The sequence below is a fragment of the Nomascus leucogenys genome, chromosome 3 (assembly GCF_006542625.1).
Source record: "Nomascus leucogenys isolate Asia chromosome 3, Asia_NLE_v1, whole genome shotgun sequence".
In the NCBI taxonomy this organism is placed as follows: domain Eukaryota; kingdom Metazoa; phylum Chordata; class Mammalia; order Primates; family Hylobatidae; genus Nomascus; species Nomascus leucogenys.
The window spans coordinates 94479156-94501355 of NC_044383.1; positions in this window are offsets into that span (position 1 = coordinate 94479156).

The window sequence follows — 22200 nt, forward strand, 5'->3', positions numbered from 1 at the left end:
ACGAGAAAAGGCCCAGGAACCAAGGCCAATAAAACAGTCTCCCTATTGATACTCTTTCTCTCTCATGGATGGTTTATTCTTACTACAGCAGACAAAGTGATCCTTTCAAAACCTAAGTTGGATCATGTCACTCTTTTTATTTTGACCCCACCAGTGGCTACAGATATCACCCAAAGTTAAAGCAAAGCTCTTGTTATGCTCTAGAAGAATCTGTGATCTGCTGCTTTTATCAGCATTCTCTTTTCCCCAACCTGCTTTATTTTTTTTCCATAGCACTTAGCACCATACGGAATCCTATACACTTGTTTATTTCTGTCTCCCTGCACTGGAATTTAAGTTCCTTGAGAGCAAAGACTGTGTTTTCCACTGCTCTCTCAGTGCTTAGAACAGTGGCATGAAATCGATGCTCAATAAATATTTATTGAAATATGATTTCCTTTAGAGAGGGGTAGAATATAAGCAGTTTGAGGCTCGAAAAGAAGGTATGAAATAATTATTCTGGAAAAAATAAACTTACGAAAAAATAAATGTATTAGGTATATGTAATACCATTGCCAGGCAATATTGAATGCCTATTTGAGATCCGTGGGCACAATTTTAAGGTCTAATCAATAGACCTAATTGAATGTTCTCGTCAGCAATGTTTAGTTGTTCAGGTGACAGTGTAGAGCAGCATAATGGTTGGGCTTATAATTGTTGGGACATTGCCTAGGCCAGTATGATGAAAGGAGAGTGCACCATATCACCTTACACATCCCACCTGACCCAGTTTCCAACGCCTTCCCACCTTCCCAAACCATTCCACTGGGTCCTTTGGAACCATGATCTATCATCTGTAATCTCTATGTTCTTCAATGTCTTCTCTAAACAGTCCCTTTACCCTCTTTGATGGAACAAAAGCTGACTATCTGTTGATGACCTCACTTTTGCTATGCTTCATGGCCTCTATAGATTTCATGGAGCTTCCTCAGGAGCAGCCCCTAGTTTGAGGGTAAGAGGAGCTCAGTGAGCATTCCAGTCCTCAAGCAGAGCAGCCCACCTTGCCCTCCTTTCATGATTAGAATTCCACAGAAGATTATTTTCAGGTTTCCCCTAGGGGAAAAAATAGTTTGGAAACCACTGTTTTGTTACATTTTACAGTGGGCTAATGTGTGCTGTGTGTCTCCAGTCCCCATTTCCTAGGTTATCCTGACCGTGTTCCATCACTGTGCATTGGTATACGAGGAGAGAGAGCTTAGCCTTTCAGCTCATAGGTCTCTGGATCTGAAGGAGCCACATTTGAACCTGTTGTAGAAACTATCCCACACACTACCCAAAAATTCTAGACTTTGAACTTTATACTGTGACATGATCAGAGTTTTGGGTTGTCTCCCTTGGAAGAGGGTTATTACCGCAGTAAAACCTAGTCACCCAAATACATCTTTGCTGGTTTCTGAGGTTATCCTGATTCCAGACTTTGAGATTCTAGACTGAGTTTTATACTATGACATGGTCAGACTTTTGGGTTGTCTCCCTTGGAAGTGGTTTATTATCACCACAGCAAAACCTAGTCACCCAAATATATAGTTCTTTGTTGATTTCCTCTCTGCTATTTTCTCTGGTTCACTCTTTTGGACCTTTTTTTTATTTGGATGTTAAATCTTTTTTCTTTTTTTTTGGAGATAGGGTCTCATTCTGTTGCCCAGGCTGGAGTGCAGTGGCAAAATCATAGCTCACAGTAGCCATGAACTCCTGAGCTCAAGGGATCCTCGGCCTTCTAAGTAGCTGGAACTACAGACACATGCCACCATGCCCAGCTAAAATTTTTGTGTTTATTTTTTGTAGAGATGGGGTCTGACTATGTTGCCCAGGCCAGTCTCGAATTCCTGGCCTCAAGCAATCCTCCTACCTCTGCCTTCCAAAGTGCTGGAATTATAGGTGTGAGCCACCAGGCCCAGCCAGATGTTAAACCTTATAGTGGAGATTGCTCAACTTCCTCCAACATCCATTCTCTTCTTCCTTTTAATGATAGAACTCCTGAGATTTAGCTGAACATGGCAAGACTACATGCTCCAACCTCCCTTGCAGCTAAGTGTGAACTGAAGTGCATATATCTTACTAGTCATATCTTTAAGTCATGAATTGTATCCGCCCTCTTCCTGTTAGTTAGGAAATGTTTTTGTTTTGTTTTGTTTTGTTTTGTTTTGTTTTGTTTTGTTTTTTGAGATACAGTCTTGCTCTGTCACCCAGGCTGGAGTGTAGTGGTGCAATCTCAGCTCACTACAACCTCTGACCCCTGGGTTCAAGCAATTCTCCTGCCTCAGCCTCCCGAGTAGCTGGGATTACAGGCGCGTGCCACTGTGCCTGGCTAATTTTTGTATTTTTAGTAGAGACAGGGTTTTGCCATGTTTGCCAAACTGGTCTCAAGCTGCTGACCTCAGGTGATCCACCCGCCTCAGCCTCCCAAAGTCCTGGGATTACAGGTGTGAGCCACTGTGCCTGGACAGGAAATGTTAATAACTGAAACATCAGGCCTGGATACAGAGATGGATATGGATGCGACATGTTTAGCATGACGGAGCCAGCTGGTCATAAAGCAGAGTCATCTACCTACTCTAGGCCACAGAGAAAAGAACTTCTGTGCTATTAATACCACTCTATTTTGGTGTCTCTATTACAGCAACTTAAGCTGATCCTAATGCAGTCCTCCTAGATGGTTACTTAAGTTTTCTCAACTTCTATGTCCTATTTTTTCATCTCTTTGTATATTTTTATTGTACTTCCTAGAAATTTCGTTAACTTTGTTCTTCAATGCTTCTACTGAGTTTCTTCATTTCTGCTATATTTGTAATTCCCAAAATTTCTTGTTTTGTAGATGCTATATCTTTTTTTTTTTTTTTGGGGGACAGTGTCTCACTCTGTCGCCCAGGCTAGAGTGCAGTGACACGATCTTGGCTCACTGTAAACTCTGCTTCCCAGGTTCAAGTGATTCTCCTGCCTCAGCTTCCTGAATAGCTGGGATTACAGGTGCACACCACCACGCCCAGCTAATTTTTGTATTTTTAATAGAGACAGGGTTTTGCCATGTTGGTCAGGCTGGCCTCAAACTCCTGACCTCAGGTGATCCGCCCTCCTCGGCCTCCCAAAATGCTGGGATTATGTAGATGTTACATCATTTTAAAGTTTTTTTCTTCCTCCTAGCCTGTTTCCTCCAAGTTACTTTTATTTATTTATTTTATTTTATTTTTTGAAATGGAGTCTTGATCTGTCACCCAGGCTGGCATGCAGAGGCACGATCTTGGCTCACTGCAACCTCCGCCTCCCGGGTTCAAGCAATTCTCCTGTCTCAGCCTCCCAAATAGCTGAGACTACAGGCGCCCGCCGCCACACCCAGCTAATTTTTGTATTTTTAGTAGAGACAGGGTTTCATCATATTGGTCAGTCTGGTCTGGAACTCCTGACCTCAGGTGATCTGCCCACCTCGGCCTCCCAAAGTGCTGGGATTACAGACATGAGCCACCACACCCGGCCAAGTTACTTTTATTCCTGTTTGTTTTTATCTATACTTTTAAATGTCTAGTGAACCTTGGCTTTCTGCTTACATTTAAGAGAGAGGCACTACAAAACTGAATGGAAACTCTGTGTTCATGGATAGTTCTTTTTGACTGTGAGTTTCAGTATAGGCCGATGGTTCTCAGTGGGGACAGTTTTGCTCCCCACCCTTGTGGTATATTTAGCAATGTGTGGAAACATTTTTGGTTGTCAAAACTGGGAGAAGGGTATGCTACTAGCATCTAATGAATAGAGACCAAGAACACTGCAAAACATCTTAAAATGCACAGGCTGGTCACCCAAAACAAAGCATTGAAAACATCAGTATTTTAAATCGTTTCTCTTGGGCAGATTATCCTCTTCAGAGAAGACTCTGCCAGCATGCTACCTTGCTGCCAGTAATCTCTGATCCTGGCAGTGGAAAAAGGCTGGCAACTCAACTTCAGTGAATGAACATTTCCTTAATCTCCCTGCTTTAGCAAAATGTCCCTGCCCTCAAATATGCTTATGTCTCTTGGTCCAGACTCCCTTTGCTTCGCTTTCTCCAGATATCAGGATTTTAGTGGTATTCTGTTGGAGTTGGGATGGGACATAGAATAGTAGGGAGAGTATTGTAAACAGCCTTTCAATCATCTTGTTTTGGTTCTTCTTTTATCTACATTTCCAGAGGTACCTGATGTCTTTCCACTTCTTGGGCTCTTTGAGGGTTCTATAATATAATTCAGTTGCCTTTTTTTCCTACTACGGGCATACAAATTAGCTTTTCTGCTTAGGTTCTGTTAAGTCAGTTTTTATTAGTCCACCTGCTTTCCAGCTTCCAATATATTTTTTAAGAGATGTGGTCTTGCTATGATGTCCAGGCTGAACTTAAACTCCTGTGCTCGGCCGGGCGCGATGGCTCATGCCTGTAATCCCAGCACTTTGGGAGGCCGAGGCAGGCGGATCACAAAGTCAGGAGATCGAGACCATCCTGGCTAACATGATGAAACCCCATCTCTATTAAAAAATACAAAAAATTTGCCAGGCATGGTGGCGAGTGCCTGTAGTCCCAGTTAATTGGGAGGTTGAGGCAGAAGAATGGCGTGAACCCAGGAGGCGGAGCTTGCAGTGAGCCGAGATTGCGCCACTGCACTCCAGCCTGGGCGACAAAGCAAGACTCCGTCTCAAAAAAAAAAAAAAAAAAAAACTGCTCAAGTTATCCTCCTGCCTCAGCCTCCCAAGTAGCTGGGATTACAGGCATGCACCACCATCCCAAGCACCAATATTTTTACTTTTTCTTTTCTCCTGTTCTCTGTGTTCTTATGTGTCTTTTTAAAAGTCCTTTTGCAAATGTTGTGGGATTTCAGGAAGGAACAGATCTAATCATGTGTTCAACTTCCTGTCTTAAATGGCAATCTTTTCTGTGTTTTACCTCACTCTTTATTAAAGTCAGCATGTGTATCTTATGTCACCTCCAGCCATGAGATGATCTTATGGAGAATGTGGACTGTGTCCTATTTATATTTGTATACTTAGAAGCACCTAGCCTGATGTCTTGTACAGAGAAGGCACTCAATGCATTTGTTACATTGAATTTATGTAATACAAATGCACATCTGCTTTAAGTGCTTTTCAGATTGATGCATCAATGGAAACATATTTTTATTTTTGTAATTCTTTAGTGGGCAAAACAATGCTGTAAGTAAATGCCCATAAGCTTTGCATGCCTGAGTGGAATGACCTGAACACATGGGACATGTAAATCATGTTGTTCATTCATGATACTTTGCAAATAGTCTAATCTACTCCCTCCAGTGGCCAATCTCATTTCCAGATCTCTCACCTGAAGATAGATTTTTTTTTTCACCTGAAGATAGATTATCTTATAGCTTCGGCATTAGGCGATATTTTTGAAATCACATTTACTTGACAGACTCTCTGGTTGTAAATGTATATTTCTAATAGATGAATGGTATTAGAACTTTGAGTTTGTATCAACATAATTTTAATAAATATTTGTTCAATTTACAAATGAAAATATACATAAAAAATATGTGTGCTTCAGTAGATATATATTATCAGTGACCAAATTCTGATCACTGAACCCATTTCCTAATATAACAGAAACTCTCTTGTTAATTAGATACCTAATATGTGGTACTATTTCTTGGAGAGCCAGCATTCATAAGTAGAAATGAGAATCGCGCCACTCACTATTACTCCTAGTGACCCACTAGCAAAATTTTTGCTTCTTTTTCTAATGACTTTATGCCCTGCTGGGCTAGAGGTCTTAGTCCCACAAGGAGTGCATCCACTAGGAGATATGAGAGTGAGTGAATTGGAATTTAAGATTGCCACCTGGCCACTTTGGGCTCCCTCTAAATCAATGGTTAAAGAAGAGAGTTACTGTGCTGGCTAGGTTGATTGATCCTAACTACCAAGGGGAAATTGGACTACTACTCCACAATGGAAGTAAGGAAGAGTATGTCTGAAATACAGGAGATCTCTTAGGGTATTTCTTAGTATTATTATGCCCTATTATTAAGATTGATGGAAAACTACAACAAGTTAATCTAGGCAGGATTGTGAATGGCCCAGGCCTTTCAGGAATGGAGGTTTGGATTACCCTACAGGTAAAGGATCATCACCAGCTGAGGTGCTTGCTGAGATCAAAGATAATACAGAATGAGCGGTAGAAGGTAGTTATAAATATGAGCTATGACCATGTGACCAGTTGTAGAAATTAGGAATATAATTATTATGAATATTTCTCCATATTTTGTTATGAATATGTGTGTGTGTGTATATATATATACATACACATATATATACACATACACACACACACACACACATATATATACACACACACACACACACACCCCAAATATCTTTACTTTCTTCTCTTTTATTCTCTTATAAGATATATTGACTTTAGGCTGGATGCAGTGGCTCATGCCTGTAATCCCAGCACTTTGTGAGGCTTAGGTGGGTGGATCACCTGAGGTCAGAAGGTCAAGACCAGCCTGACCAACATGGCGAAACCCCATCTCTACTAAAAATACAAAAAAATTAGCCAGGCGTGGTGGTGTGTGCCTGTAATCCCAGCTACTCCAGAGGCTGAGGCATGAGAATCGCTTGAACCCAGGAGGCAGAGGTTGCAGTGAGTGAGCCGAGATCGCGCTATTGCACTCCAGCCTGGGCAACAAGAGCGAAACTCCATCTCAAAAAAAAAAAAAAAAGATATATTGACTTCATATTATCATACTATAATATAATATGTAAGTATTGTTAATTTTATGTCATAATATTTAAGTTATAAAATATCAATGAGAAGAGTTAAACATCACTCAAGGACTTTATCTCCTCTTCTGGAATAGGGGGTTAGTGCGTGTTCAGTTGTATGAAGATAGTTGTATCATACTAGGTATAATTATGATCTTGTTATTGTCTTTATTTGGAGATACATATAGATGCCAGGTTAACAAGGAATGGATTTATGATGGTTAATTTATTTGATCAAATGTCATTCTGGGTGCATCTGTGAGAGCATTTGTGGATGAAATTAACATTTGAATTGGTAGACTGAGTAAAGCAGATTGCTTTTCCTAGTGTGGGTGGGCTTCATTCATTCAGTCCATTGAAGACCTGAAGAGAATAAAAATGCTGAATAAGAGGGAACTCCTCCTTCCTGACTGTTGAGCTGGTACATTAATTTTTTCTGCCTTAGGACTCAAACTGAAACATTGACTCTTTTTGAATCTCCAGCCTGCTGGCTTTCAGACTGGAACTACACATTAACTCTCCTGGGTCTCCAGCTTGCAGAATGCAGATATTGGGACTTCTCAGCGTCCATAGTCATGCGGGCCATTTGTTGTAATTAATCTCATTGTCTACCCATATCTAGATACATATGTTTCCTATTGGTTCCGCTGTGACTCATAAAGATACATTAATTATATGTAGAAAAGTGATTGCACTATTAAAAAATCTTGTTGTTCAGGCTGGGCACAGTGGCTCAACGCCTGTAATCTCAGCACTTTGGGAGGCCAAGGCAGGTGTATCACCTGAGCTCAGGAGTTCAAGACCAGCCTGGCCAACATGGTGAAACCCCACCTCTACTAAAAATACCAAAAAATACACAAATTGGCTGGGCGTGGTGATGCATGCCTGTAGTCCCAGCTGCTTGGGAGGCTGAGGCAGGAGAATCACTTGAACCCCAAGTAGGCAGAGATTGCAGTGAGCCAGGATCACGCCACTGCACTTCAGCCTGGGCAACAAAGCAAGAGTCTGTCTCAAAAAAAAAAATTGTTGTCCAATGCTTATTAATAACCACATATGGATTTTATGTGTCTCTTGACAGTTTTAAAGTATGTTTTATTACTTGTTGCTTATTATCCATTTAATTTCCTAAGATATATAGATTACTAGAGAAATTAACAAGATGTTATTTCTGTGCAGCATGTCTTTAAAAATATATCAACATTTAAATATTCTTTGTAACTAAGTTATATTTCATATTCACTGTGTACATAACAACAGAAGCATAGGAAGCAAATGTTACAGTCAAGATGAAGTGTACGAATGTTCATGTCTCACAGAAGTGGATGTTCCTGAATTTACCTATGGCAACATTTGGAACAAGTACCACTTGTTACCATCCTTATGCCATGCTTACTTGAAGACAGGGCCAGTGTTAAAATGTTTGCTTCTTTTATAAGCTATTTTATTTTCCTTTCAATTCTAATTTTGCCCAATTGCTCTATTCAAATAAAGTCATTTAATCTCTGCTCTTCTGATTGATATTTTAATTATTCAGTCCTTTCCAGCTGTGTCCACCCCAGCTCCTTTGAAGAATGGAGAACTATGCTTTCTGTATTTGAATGATAAAACTATTGAGAGCGTCATTTTTTTCTTCCAAAAAAAAAAAAAAGAAATTACCCACCCAAAAAAAAAAAAAACCATTCTGCTGCTCAGAATACCACAGGGAAGATGGTTGCATATCAGTTCCCTTTTATTGGTCTATTAACATTTTAAAGACTATGACAACTATTTAAACTAATTATTTGGTTTTACAACAAAGAAATATGTATGCATTTATGTATACGTATAAATCTTGGATTAGTCAGATGTAAGCCAAAATCTCATTTTGATTCTCCTGGGGTACCTTGTTAGTATCCCTAGGTCTTCAGAGACTAGATTCTCTGTGCATCTGAGGGTAACTACTGGCTGATCTGGTAGAGGCAATAATGTGACTCCGGGACTGACCAATAGACTTCCATCAAGACAGCCTATCTGTTGGATCTTTATTGGTTTTAAGAAACAGAAACCAACGCAAGTTAACTTCAGCAAAAAGTGAGAAATTCAAAGATGAAACCAAGACCAATGTCTCAGGATGGGACTGGAACTATGCACCAAACACTCTGGAACTATGCACCAAACACTCTGAAACTATGGACCAAACACTCTGGAACTATGCACCAAACACTCTGTCTGTCCTTGTTCTACTCTACATGTCTCTAATTTTCCCCAGGCTTTGTGGTGCAAAATATAGCTACACAAACTCCATTATTATTATATATATATTTTTTGAGGCAGAATTGCACTCTTGTCACCCAGGCTGGAGTGCAATGGTGTGATCTCAGCTCACTGCAACCACTGCCTCCCAGGTTCAAGCAATTCTCCTGCCTCAGCCTTCCGAGTAGCTGGGATTACAGGCGCACACCACCACACCCAGCAAAGTTTTGTGTTTTTAGTAGAGACAGGGTTTCACCATGTTGGCCAGGCTGGTCTTGAACTCCTGACCTCAGGTGATCCACCCACCTCAGCCTCCCAAAGTGCTGGGATTACAGGTGCGAGCCACCTTGCCCAGCCCAAACTCCAGTTTTTATATGTCTTGCATTAAAGATTTCAACCCAGACAAAGACCAGACCTCTTATTCCCAATCCCAAATTTTCCAAGGAATCTCTATTCAGCCCAGATTGTAGCCAACACGATGGTTACGGGCCATAATATATGTCTCAGGTGAGCAGCAACTATCTGGGCTGGTGGTGAGGAGTGGGATTTGCGGGGGATAAGAATTTACCAAGACAGTTGTAGGTAAAGAAAGGCAGATTTATTAAAGAAAATATGAGAATATGTTGTCAGGGAGCAGTGGACAGAACCAGAAAAAGAGGAGCTGACTACAAGGAAACAAAGGCTTGCTGGAGGTTTTACTGGATGGTTCTTGGGCTGATTGACAATGCAAAGGTAGTAGAAAGCCAACTTATATTCTTCTGTCAGCCAACGTGTTTGATGATGAATTGAAGCATTTGGTGATAAGCAGAAAGTTTGTGAGTTGTGTATGTTATTTGCTCAGGGGGACTATATGTCCTGGGCCATAAAGAAAGACAGACTTATAGCTTATCTGCTTCCTCTTTTTATTTATATGTCCTGGACCATGAAGAAAGGCAGACCTATAGCTTATTTGCTTTATCTCTTTGCTTTCCCTTCATCCTGCCAGTCTGACTCCTTTTCCCTAATTAGAACTCCACAATATATAACCATGGCTGCTTGGAAGCCAACCTGTGACCATGTGGATGAGCAGAGAAGAGAGAAGTTTGTAGAAGAGGGGAACTGGGTGCCAAACCTAATAGGTGTCCAGTGCAAGGCCCTCTCTTCCCTCTTAATGGAAAATGGATCTTAAACAGTGCCCTTCTGGAGACCACACTGGGGAAAAGGAGGTAGATGGCATTAAGTAGGTTTGGTAAAGGGAGGAATTTTGAGGCAACTGGACCTTTCTGGGCCCCTTTGATTCATACCATATGTATGGTTCATTAAAAAAATATAAAGCTCATTATTTGGGCCATTCTTTTTTTTTTTTTTGAGACGGAGTCTTGCTCTGTCGCCCAGGCTGGAGTGCAGTGGCGCAATCTCGACTCACTGCAAGCTCCGCCTCCCGGGTTCACGCCATTCTCCTGCCTCAGCCTCTCCGAGTAGCTGGGACTACAGGCGCCCGCCACCACGCCTGGCTAAATTTTTGTATGTTTTAGTAGAGACGGGGTTTCACTGTGGTCTCGATCTCCTGACCTCGTGATCCGCCTGCCTCGGCCTCCCAAAGTGCTGGGATTACAAGCGTGAGCCACCGTGCCCGGCCACGGGCCATTCTTTTTTAAACTTATATTTTGTGTTTTTTTTTTAAATTTTTATCATTTACCTATTTTGAGACCAGGTTATGAGACTGGCTAATTTTTGTATTTTTGGTAGAGACAGGGTTTCACCATTTTGCCCAGCTTGGCTCAAATTCCTGGGCTCAAGCGATCCACCTGCCTTGGCCTCCCAAAGTGCTAAGATTACAGGGATGAGCCACCACGTCCAGCCGCATATTTGGGACATTTTTATACGAAAGATTTAATTGATTGTGGCAAAGTTATTCTTGGATTATGATCCATCTTCAAATGCAAATATATATTGATTATCTGGATAATCTTTGCAGAGATTCAACTCAGTTACCATAGTGCCTGAAATGACCATAATGTACCAGCAGTGACTCCGTTGTTTCCATTCTATAAACCAATGGGTTTCAGTCTCAAATCCCAGGACATCTAAGTATCTACAAGGAAAAAACTGAAGACTCATAAGGTATTTCCAGTATTTCATAAATTCTAAAGCAAATAATACACTTACCTGGCACAAAGCTATGATGGACTAACTAAAACATCAAAACCATCAAATTTCTCTTCTTTAGAATGAAATGATATCAACTCAGGACAGCAAGTCTGTTATTCCATGCTGGTCTTAAGTTCTGTTTTAGTGTGTGCGTGTGTGTGTGTGTATGTGTATCCTTGGTTATACATTCTGAGCAAATGAATGCCATCATGGGAGAAATGTGATTTAATGTCATCCTGGGAAGCATTATATGTGGCCACTACTATTCAGGTTATATTCTAAAAATTGTAGAAAAAGAAATTTAAGGCTCAAGGTTAATAAAGTCATCTTTCCTGGAGATCTTTAAACATGAGATAATTAGCCACCTCTCTAAAATAATTACCTCTAGAAGATCCTTCTACTTCCTCTCAAAATATATTAAAATATCATCTACCCCATTATTAGAAGTTGTAGTGATTAGGATAGTACATTGTCTTAATGATGGAGACCTGTGGATAATAAATTGTCTCCAGAGATGCTCTGCATTTAGAGCATAAATTCTGGGCCACCCTCTGAATGTCAAGACTTTGAATGTTCTGGATTTCCTGTAATTTCTGGTCTCCATAATGTTTGCAAGCACTTGGTTATTTCTCTGCTTCATCCCATGATTGGGCCCTCTGGACTTGGATGTAAAGAACAAGATGGATAGAAAAGGTTTCTATGATACTAATCTACTTATAGTCCAGGTTATCAGAAACCTTTCAGGCCTTAGGCACTTATAATTTCCAGAAATCCACTTTGGAGCAAAGTCACTCCTCTTTCTTATAGTCAATTGATATCAATAGGCCATTTTCGGCAGCCTCACCAAGGCTCACAGGTCTCCGTTAAATTGATATTCCAACTCACCATTCAGAATAGCAATTAATCTCAATTCAAATGAGAAGCATGTTTAGAGTGGTATGGCTGTAGATGCAAATCACCTTTAAATATACCCTCTGTTTCAGTCTTTGAAATGGTATTTCTAACTTTGAAAAAAAGTTAATGGTATTTCTAAATTTGAAAAAATGTTAGAAGACCCAAATTCTAATAAGTATTAGTTTTTTAAAGCATTGTTTAAAGTTAAATATTTATTAAAAATCAATTCATATGTGATGGACAAATCACTTCCTAAATGTGCATCTTTGTGAGGCTATAAAAAAGTGGGAGAGGACCAGGCGTGGTGACTTATGCCTGTAATCCCAGCACTTTGGGAGGCCAAGGCAGGCGGATCACGAGGTCAGGAGTTCAAGACCAGCCTGACCAACATGGTGAAACCCCGTCTCTACTAAAAATACAAAAATCAGTCAGGCATGGTGGCATGTGCCTGTAATTCCACCTACTCAGGAGGCTGAGACAGAAGAATTGCTTGAATCTGGGAGGCAGAGGTTGCAGTGAGCCAAGATAGCGCCACTGCATTCCAGCCTGGGAGACAGAGAGAGACTCCATCTCAAAAAAAAAAAAAAAAAAAAAAGTGGGAGAAGTAGGTAGGACATGTATTAAGGAGAGTAAAGTCTTCTCCTCACCCTTGAATGCTTGTACCAGATGTTCTTTGTAAAGCACATGTGCTGAAAATTCCCCTTTTCTTCCTTGAAGCATCTGTGAGCCTTTCTTTTTTAGATAAAATGAGTTTTTTTGGTGGACACATGGCAAAGAAGAGGTTCAATGTAACAAGTAATCATGTTATTTTAAAAAGCTCCATCTCAAATTAAGTTTACATATGGTAGCCTTTTAAGGCTGTGGGTTGCAACATGTGAACAATTTTAAAGTGTAACATTTCATTTACAGGTTCAGAGTAGCTTTCAGTTCCCTTACTAGTGTGCTTCTAATTAAATCTTAATTGTACCATTCATTGTGAAATGAAAGAAATGCTGTTATACTGGGTTTTTCCTAAGGGGAAATCAAGATGGCCCTCATAAAAAACTAAATCATCCATGGAAAAGGAATAAAACTATGTGGAAACGAGCCATAAAATTAAAGCCTAACATTTGGATTTGCATAATTAAAAAATTATCACAAGTAGTACCTTTTTCGATAGACCCAAGTGATTTAAATATAGGTGATTAGTTATAAATCATTTGAATGCATGAAGACACTGAGTAAGTGGCAGGCAACATGTAATGAAAATGACATATTCAATAATTTAAGTTGCTACTTTACCATATACTAATTTTAAAATATATCCTTGTGAAATTTTTTTTTTTTTTTTTGAGACAGAGTTTCACTCTTGTTGCTCAGGCTGGAGTGCAGTGGTACGATCTCAGCTCACTGCAACCTCCACCTCCCCGGTTCAAGCGATTCTCCTGCCTCAGCCTCCCGAGTAGCTGGGATTACAGGCATGCGCCACCACGCCCGGCTAATTTTGTATTTTTAGTAGAGACGGGGTTTCTCTGTGTTGGTCAGGCTGGTCTCAAACTCCTGACCTCAGGTGATCCACCCGCCTTGGCCTCCCAAAGTGCTGGGATTACAGGTGTGAGCCACGGCGCCTGGCCAATCATTTTTTTTTTTTGAGACAGGGTCTCACTCTGTTGCCCAGGCTGGAGTTCAGTATATGATCACAGCTCACTGCAACCTCGATCTCCTGGGCTCGTGATCTTCCTGCTTCAGCCTCGTGAGTAGCTGGGACTACAGGCATGTACCAACATGCCTCGCTAATATTTGTGATTTTTAGTTAAGATGAGGTCTCTCTATGTTGCCCAGGCTAGTCTCCAAGCAATCCTCCTATCTCAGCCTCCCAAAGTGGTATGAACCAGCACATGTGACCTTTATTTTATATAATTTTCTATATCTGACCTATTCCAATTTTGTGTAGGCTCTTGTGCCACTCTATCACTGTTTTAATCAACGTCATTAGTGTTATTCACAACTCTCAAACTGAAGCAACCAAGATGTCCTTCAATAGGCACATAAACTGTGGTATATCCACATGATGGCGTATTTTTTGGCAATTAAAAAAAATCAAGCCATAAAAGATATGGATAAACTTTAAATGCATATTGCTAAGTGAAAGAAGCCAGTTTAAAAATACTACATGCTGGCCGGGCGGGGGGCTCAAGCCTGTAAATCCGAGCACTGTGGGCACTTTGGGAGGCCGAGGCGGGCGGATCATGGGGTCAGGAGATTGAGACCATTCTGGCTAACACAGTGAAACCCCGTCTCTAGTAAAAAATAAATTTAAAAAAAAAATTAGCGGGCCATGGAGGTGGGAGCCTGTAGTCCCAGCCACTTGGGAGGCTGAGGCAGGAGAATGGCGTTAACCCGCGAGGCAGAGCCTGCAGTGAGCCGAGATTGCACCACTGCACTCCAGCCTGGGAGACAGAGCGAGATTCCGCCTCAAAAAAAAAAAAAAGAAAAAAAAGAAAAAAAGACTACATGCTATATGATTCTAATTATATGGCATTTCTGAAAAGGTAAAACTACAGAGACAATAAAAAGATTCGTGGTTGTTAGGGGTTTGTGAGGAGCGAGGAGGGCTGAACAAGTGAAGTACAGGGGATTCCGAGGAGTGATGAAACTATTCTGTCTGATAATCTAATGGTGGCTACATGATTACTATGCATTTGTGAAAACTGTAGAAGTTTCTAGCAGAAAGGGTGAACTTTAATATTAGGCAAATGTAAAAAAATAGTCATTTGGGATGTTGGAGGATAACAGGACAGAATGCATACAGTGACAAGAAAATGAAACTCTATTATAAATGTACAAAACAACCTCACTGAGGAGGGTGGGCAGTAGTGGGGGTTCTGATCTAAGTAACTTTGGAAATGAGTAGAATCTGTAAGACTAAATACATCCTAGTCAACATACTACTGGAAGTCCTAGCCAGAGCAATTAGGGAAAAGAAAGAAATAAAAGGCATCCAAATTGGAAAAGAGAAAGTCAAATGATCTCTGTTTATTGATGACATGAAAACCTCAAGACTTCTCCAAAATACTCCTAGACTTGATAAATGATTTCAGTAAAGTTTCAGGATACACAATTAACGTACAAAAGTGAGTAGCATTTCTATACACCAATAATGATCAACTTGAGAACAAAATAAAGAAGTCATTCCAACTTACAATAGCCGCACATAAAAATAAAATACCTAGGGGCCGGGCGCGGTGGCTCACGCCTGTAATCCCAGCACTTTGGGAGACCGAGGCGGGCGGATCACGAGGTCAGGAGATCGAGACCACGGTGAAACCCCCGTCTCTACTAAAAATACAAAAAATTAGCCGGGCGTGGTGGCGGGCACCTGTAGTCAAAGCTACTCTGAGAGGCTGAGGCAGGAGAATGGCGTGAACCCAGGAGGCGGAGATTACAGTGAGCCGAGATCCCGCCACTGCACTCCAGCCTGGGTGACACAGCAAGACTCCGTCTCAAAAATAATAAAATAAAATAACTAGGAATACACTTAACCAAGAAGATGAAATGTCTCTTCAAGAACCATAAAACACTAATGAAAGAAATCACATGACACAAACAAATGGATAAACATGCTCATGGATTGGAAGAATTAGTATCACTAAAATGACCATACTGCCCAAAGCAATCTACAGATTCAATGCATTTCCTATCAAATTACCAATATAACTTTTCACAGAATTAGAAAAACCAGTCCTAAAATTCATATGGAACCACACAAAAGCCTGAATAGCCAAAGCAATCCTAAGCAAAAAAAAAAAACAAAGCTAGTCCAGGTGTGGTGGGCCACACCTGTAATCTCAGCAGTTTGGGAGGCTGAGGCAGGATGATCACTTGAGCTCAGGAGTTTGAGACCAGTCTGGACAACATGGTGAGAACCCATATCTACAAAAATCATAAAAAAACAGCTGGGCTTGGTGGCACTCACCTGTAGTACAAGCTACTTGGGAGTCTGAGATGGGAGGATCACTTGAGCCTGTGAGGTTGAGGCTGCAGTGAGCCAAGATCATGCCACTGCACTCCAGCCTGGATGGCAGAGCAAGACCGTATCTAAAAAAAAAAAAAAAAAAAGAAGAAAGAAGGAAGGAAGGAAGGAAGGAAAGAAAGAAAGAGAAAGAAAGAAAGAAAGAAAGAAAGAAAGAAAGAAAGAAAAAAAAAGAAAAGGAAAAATTAACAAATAACAAAGCTGGAGGCATGACATTACTTGACTTCAAATTATTCTACAGGGATATAGTAACCAAAACAGCATGGTACTGGTACAAAAATAGACACATAGATCAATGGAACAGAAAGAATCCAGAAATAAAGCCACATACTACAACCAACTGATCTTTGACAAAATCAACAAAAATATACAATAGGGAATAGACACCCTATTCAATAAATGGTGCTGGGAAAATTGGAGCACCATATGCAGAAGAATGTAGCTGGACCCCTATCTCTCACCATAAACAAAATTTTTAACTCAAGATGGATTAAAGACTTAAATGTATGACCTGAAATGGTAAAAATCATAGAAGAAAACCTAGGGAAAACTCTTCTAGACAATGGCCTAGGCAAATAATTTATGACTATGACCTCAAAAGCAAATGCAACAAAATCGAAAAGAGACAAATGGGACTTAATTAAATTAAAAACCTTCTGCCCTGCAAAAGAAATAGTCAACAGAGTAAACAAACAACCTACAGAATGAGAGAAAATATTTGCAAACTATGTGTCCAACAAAGGATGGATATCCAGAATCTATAAGAAACTCAAACAGCTCAACAAGAAAAAAAAATTAAAAAGTGGGCAAAAGACACAAACAGATATTTTTCTAAAGAAGATATACAAGCAGCCAATAAACACAAAAAAAATGCTCAACATTACTAATCATCAGAGAAATGCAAACTAAAACCACAATGACTATGATCTCAACACCAATCAGAATGGCTATTGTTAAGATGTCAAAAAATAACAGATGTTGGTGAGCATGTGGAGAAAAGGGAAAGCTTATACACTGTTGGTAGGAATATAAATTAGTACATCCTCCATGGGAAACTGTATGACAATTTCTCAGAGAACGAAGAATAAAACTAACATTCAACCCAGCAATCTCACTACTGAGTACTTATCCAAAGAAAAAAAAAATGTTATATCAAAAAGATACCTGCAAAAAAAAAAATTGTACAGGATCTGGATTTTATACAAAAAAAAAGACACCTGCATTCATATGTTTATCACAGCACTATTCACAATAGCAAAGTCATGGAATCAACCTAAATATCCATCAACAGATGATTGGATTAAAAATATGTAGTATAGGCTGGGAGCAGTGGCTCATGCCTGTAATCCTAGCACTTTGGGAGGCTGAGGCAGGCGAATCACGAGGTTGGGAGTTTGAGACCAGCCTGGCCAATACAGTGAAACCCCATCTCTACTAAAAATACAAAAATTAGCTGGGTGTGGTGGCAGGTGCCTGTAATCCCAGCTACTCAGGAGGCTGAGGATGGAGAATGGCTTGAACCCAGGAGGTGGAGGCGGAGGTTGCAGTGAGCCGAGATCATGCAGGTGCACTGCAGACTCCAGCTGGGGCAACAGTGCAAGGCTCTGTCTAAAAAAAAAAAAAAAAAAAAAAAAGGGGTGTATACACACCATGGAATACTATGCACCCATAAAAAAGAATGAAATTATGTCTTTTGCAGCAATGTGGATGAAGCCAGCGGCCATTATCCTAAGTGAAATAACTCAGAAACAGAAAATCAGATACCACATGTTTTCACTTTTAAGTGGGAGCTAAACAATGGGTATACATGGACCTGCAGAGAAAAATAATAGACACCGGGGACAGCAAAACGGGGGAGGATAGGAGAGGGGGAGGGTCGAACAATTACCTATTGGGTACAATGCTCACTGTTTAGGTGATGGGTACACTAGAAGCCCAAACCTCATCATTACATAATATATCCATGTAACAAACTTGCACATGTACCCCTTGAATATATAAAAATTAAAAATAAATAAAAATAAATAAATTGCAAAGAAAAAAGACTAAAGACAAAAGGGACTCTACATGAGCGGTATAGTCTGGTTGATGTCGTTTCTCACAGGGGTACAGGTTAGCAATTCTGATACTATTGTACATGTATGCTGCAATTGAACAATTAAGTAAACAAACCCTACATTGGTGGGAATATGTCAAAAGGACACAGGAGCCAACTGAAAGAGCTCCCAATGGTGAGAGGTGGAACAATTTGAGCAATTAATAAAATAGTTCAAGTTGAATATCCCTAATTTGAAATGCTCCAAGTCTGAAACTTTATGAGTGCTGACATGATGCCACAAGTAGAAACTTCCACACCTAAGTACTTAACACAACTTTTTTTCTTGCACAAAATTATTTTTAAATATTGTATAAAATTGCCTTCCGGCTATGTGTATAAGGTGTATATGAAACACCAATGAATTTTGTGTTAGACTTGAGCCCCATCTCCAAGATATCTCATTATGTATATGCAAATATTCCAAAATCCAAAATCTGAAATACTTCTTGTCCCAGGCAGAATACTCAACCCACACTGAATTATCCCATAAATTATAAACATTCAGGAGTTCATACTGATATAAATGATTGAATATATAAATGGGGGAGGAGACAAATCTCCCTTGCAGAAGAATTCCAAATAATTTCTGTAGATGCTCTGTCCTCAAGAAGGTGGAATACAGCTCCCCATTCCTTAAGCGTGGAATATTTATAGTGGCCTCCTTCGAAAGAGTACAGTATGGAAAGGAGGGGGAAAAGAAGAGTAGCTTTATGGTGGAGAAATCTGACAAATACCACCTCAGCCAGGTGATCAAGGCCAACGTCAACAATGGTAGAGCATGTTAATAGTAGGTACCCTTGAAATATTGTGATGAAAATAGCACTTTACCTTTGTGATATCCCTCGTAAAAACCCGTAACTCCAGTCTAATGATGCACAAAACATCAAATAAATCCCAAGAGAGGAACAGCCCACAGAATATTTGAGTCATATTCATCAAAACTGTCAAGGTCATCAAAAATAGGAAAAATCTGAGAAACTCACAGTTAAGAGGAACCTAAGGAGACAAGAAAACCAGATGTAATGTGGCATCTTGGACGGGATCCTGTAACAGAAAAAAAAATTTCATAGAACAAAGGAAACCTGAGTAAACAGTGGGCTTTAATTAATAAGAATATATAAACAGTGGTATATTAATAGTAATAAATTTATTATACTAATGTAAGATGTTAATAACGGGGAAATGGTATGGGGTATATGGGAACTCTGCACTATCTTCTTGGTTTTGTAAAATCTTAAAAAAAAAATAACTGCTCAGAATATTTCCCTCTTTCACTCTTTTATTTGAAAATAACCTTTTGGCCAGGCGCGGTGGCTCACGCTTGTCATCCCAGCACTTTGGGAGGCCGAGGCGGGCGGATCACGAGGTCAGGAGATCGAGACCACGGTGAAACCCCGTCTCTACTAAAAATACAAAAAAATTAGCCGGGCGTGGTGGCGGGCGCCTGTAGTCCCAGCTACTCGGAGAGGCTGAGGCAGGAGAATGGCGTGAACCCGGGAGGCGGAGCTTGCAGTGAGCCGAGATCGCGCCACTGCACTCCAGCCTGGGCGACAGAGCGAGACTCCGTCTCAAAAAAAAAAAAAAAAAAAAAAAGAAAAGAAAATAACCTTTAATATTTTCTCTGAGTTTTTCTTCTGTTAAAATTTTGTTTTGTCAGGTCCCAATCTGGTAAAATTGGGAGTTATTTGGGGCATATAATAAACCTACACAGTAACTTTAGGGAGGGGCGCAATCAGGCATTCTGTATTACCGATTAATAGGAGACCCAGCTGTTCTAGCAACCAGGCATAGGAGAAACCATATGAAAGAGGAAGGCTTTGCAGGCTTAGCCAAAACTTTTCCCAAACACATCTACACCACAAGACAACCATTGAATTATGAGGTCAGGAGTTTCTATATAAACTGCTTCCACTATTCAAAAAAGTTCATATGGTTCATGTAGAATGCTTAAGTTTGAGTACTACAGTTACCCTAAGGATCTTAATAAAGTTCCTCTCTTTAATCGAAATGTTAATCTGATGAGTGGAGTTGTTTAAAATTATTCAACTGAGAATTGTGGTTTTCGAACTGTGATCTGAAAGTCTTCAAATACTATTATGAGTTGAACTGTGTCCCCTCCCAAATTCATATATTGAAGTCCTAACCCCCAGTACCTCAGAATGTGACCTTATTTGGAGATAGCCTTTAAAAATGTAATCAAGTTAAAACGATCTCAGTTAGAGTGGGCTCTAATCCAACATGACTGATGTCTTTATAAAATGGTGATAGTTGGATTCGGGGATACATAGAGGAAAGACAAGGTAAGGAGACACAGGGGAGAAGGTGGCCATGCACAAGCCAAGGAGACAAGCCTGGAACAGACACTTCCCTCACAGCCTGCAGAAGGAACCAGCCCTGCTGACACCTTGATCTCAGGCTTCTACCCCCAGAACTGTAAGACAACACATTTGCTGTGTAAGCCCCCTGCAGTCTGTGCTACTTTGTTATGGCACCCTAGCAGGCTAACACAAATACATTTTAGGCACTTTCTGGAAGAAGGATACAAGTGGAAGCCCAGTTCTCTTTGTTTGTACATTGGATTTCTGAATAAGATTTCTTTATATAAAGAGCTCCAAACTAATGTTTGAAAAACATTGTTGTTCAAAAATGATTTTGATGTAACTAATTTTGAATTCTTTCTAATCAACAGGTCCAATTGCTTCTTGAGGCCAGGGCATTCCCCACACCGCCCCCCCGCCCCACCCCGCCTTTTTTGTTTAAAGAGACAGGGTCTTACTTTGTTGCCCAGGCTGGAGTGCAGTAGCACTATCTAGCTCATTGCAGCCTTGAACTCCTGGCTTCAAGTGATCCTCCTACCTCAGCTTCCTGAGTAGCTGAGAAACTAGGACTACAGGCACGTGTCACCATGCCAGGCTAATTTTTTTTTCTAATTTTGTTTCTTTGTAGAGATAGGGTTTGCTATGTTGCCCAGACTGATCTCAAACTCATAGCCTAAGTGATCCTCCCACCTTGGCCTCCCAAAGTGCTGAGATTAGTGGCGTGAGACATTGCACACAGCCTGAAGCCATTCCTTGATAGTAAATTTCTGTCATTGTCTCAACCTAGATGCTTCCAAAAAACAGAGCTTGAACTAAAAGCTTGTGCTCAGGCAGTTTATTTAGGAGGTGATTCCAGGGAGTTTCAGGTGCTTCTCCAGTGCTATGCATTCATTATTCTCCTTTTGAATAAACCATTGCCACCTGTGATGTATGTTTTTGCTCAATGTTTTTCTTCTTAGATATTAAACAGTTAGATTTCAAAACAGCATGTATCTAAAGAGTTAAAATTCCACACTAATAAAATTCTGAGAGGAAGCCAAACTAATTTGCAATATATACCATACATATGCTCAAAATTATTCTGGTCTATAAAGCAGATTGTATCAGTTACGGTTCTCTGGAGAAACAGAACCAATCGGATACATACTGTATATATTAGATGATCTTTTTATGGAATAAATAAAGGCATTGCCTCACACAATTGTGGCAGCTGGCTAGTCTGAAATTTGTGGGGCAGGCCAGCAGGCCGGAAACTCAGGCAGGAGTTGATGTTACAGTCTTGAGGCAGAATTTCTTCTCAAGAAACCTGTTTTTGCTCTTAAGTCCTTCACTGATTAGATGAGGCCCCCCTACCTATTGAGAGTCATCTCTCTTATGTAAAGTCACCTGATTGTACATGTGAACCACATCTACAAAATACCTTCCTGGCAATATCTAGAGTACTGTTTGATTAAATACCTGGGTACTGCTATATCTCAGCCATGTTAATACTTAAAGCTGGCCATCACGCTGGTCAAGAACTAAAAACCTAGAGGCATGCATCTCCTTCCCTATGTCACTCTGGGAAAGTCCGAAAATCTTCTGGTTCAGTTTCTTTTAAGGGGCAACCACAGTGACACCATCATTTTAACCCACCTAAGTAGCATCATACAAGAAAAGAATAAGGAGATAGTGAAACAAGTGTATTCTTGTAGGGAAAAAATCCTACCTTAGATAGAAAT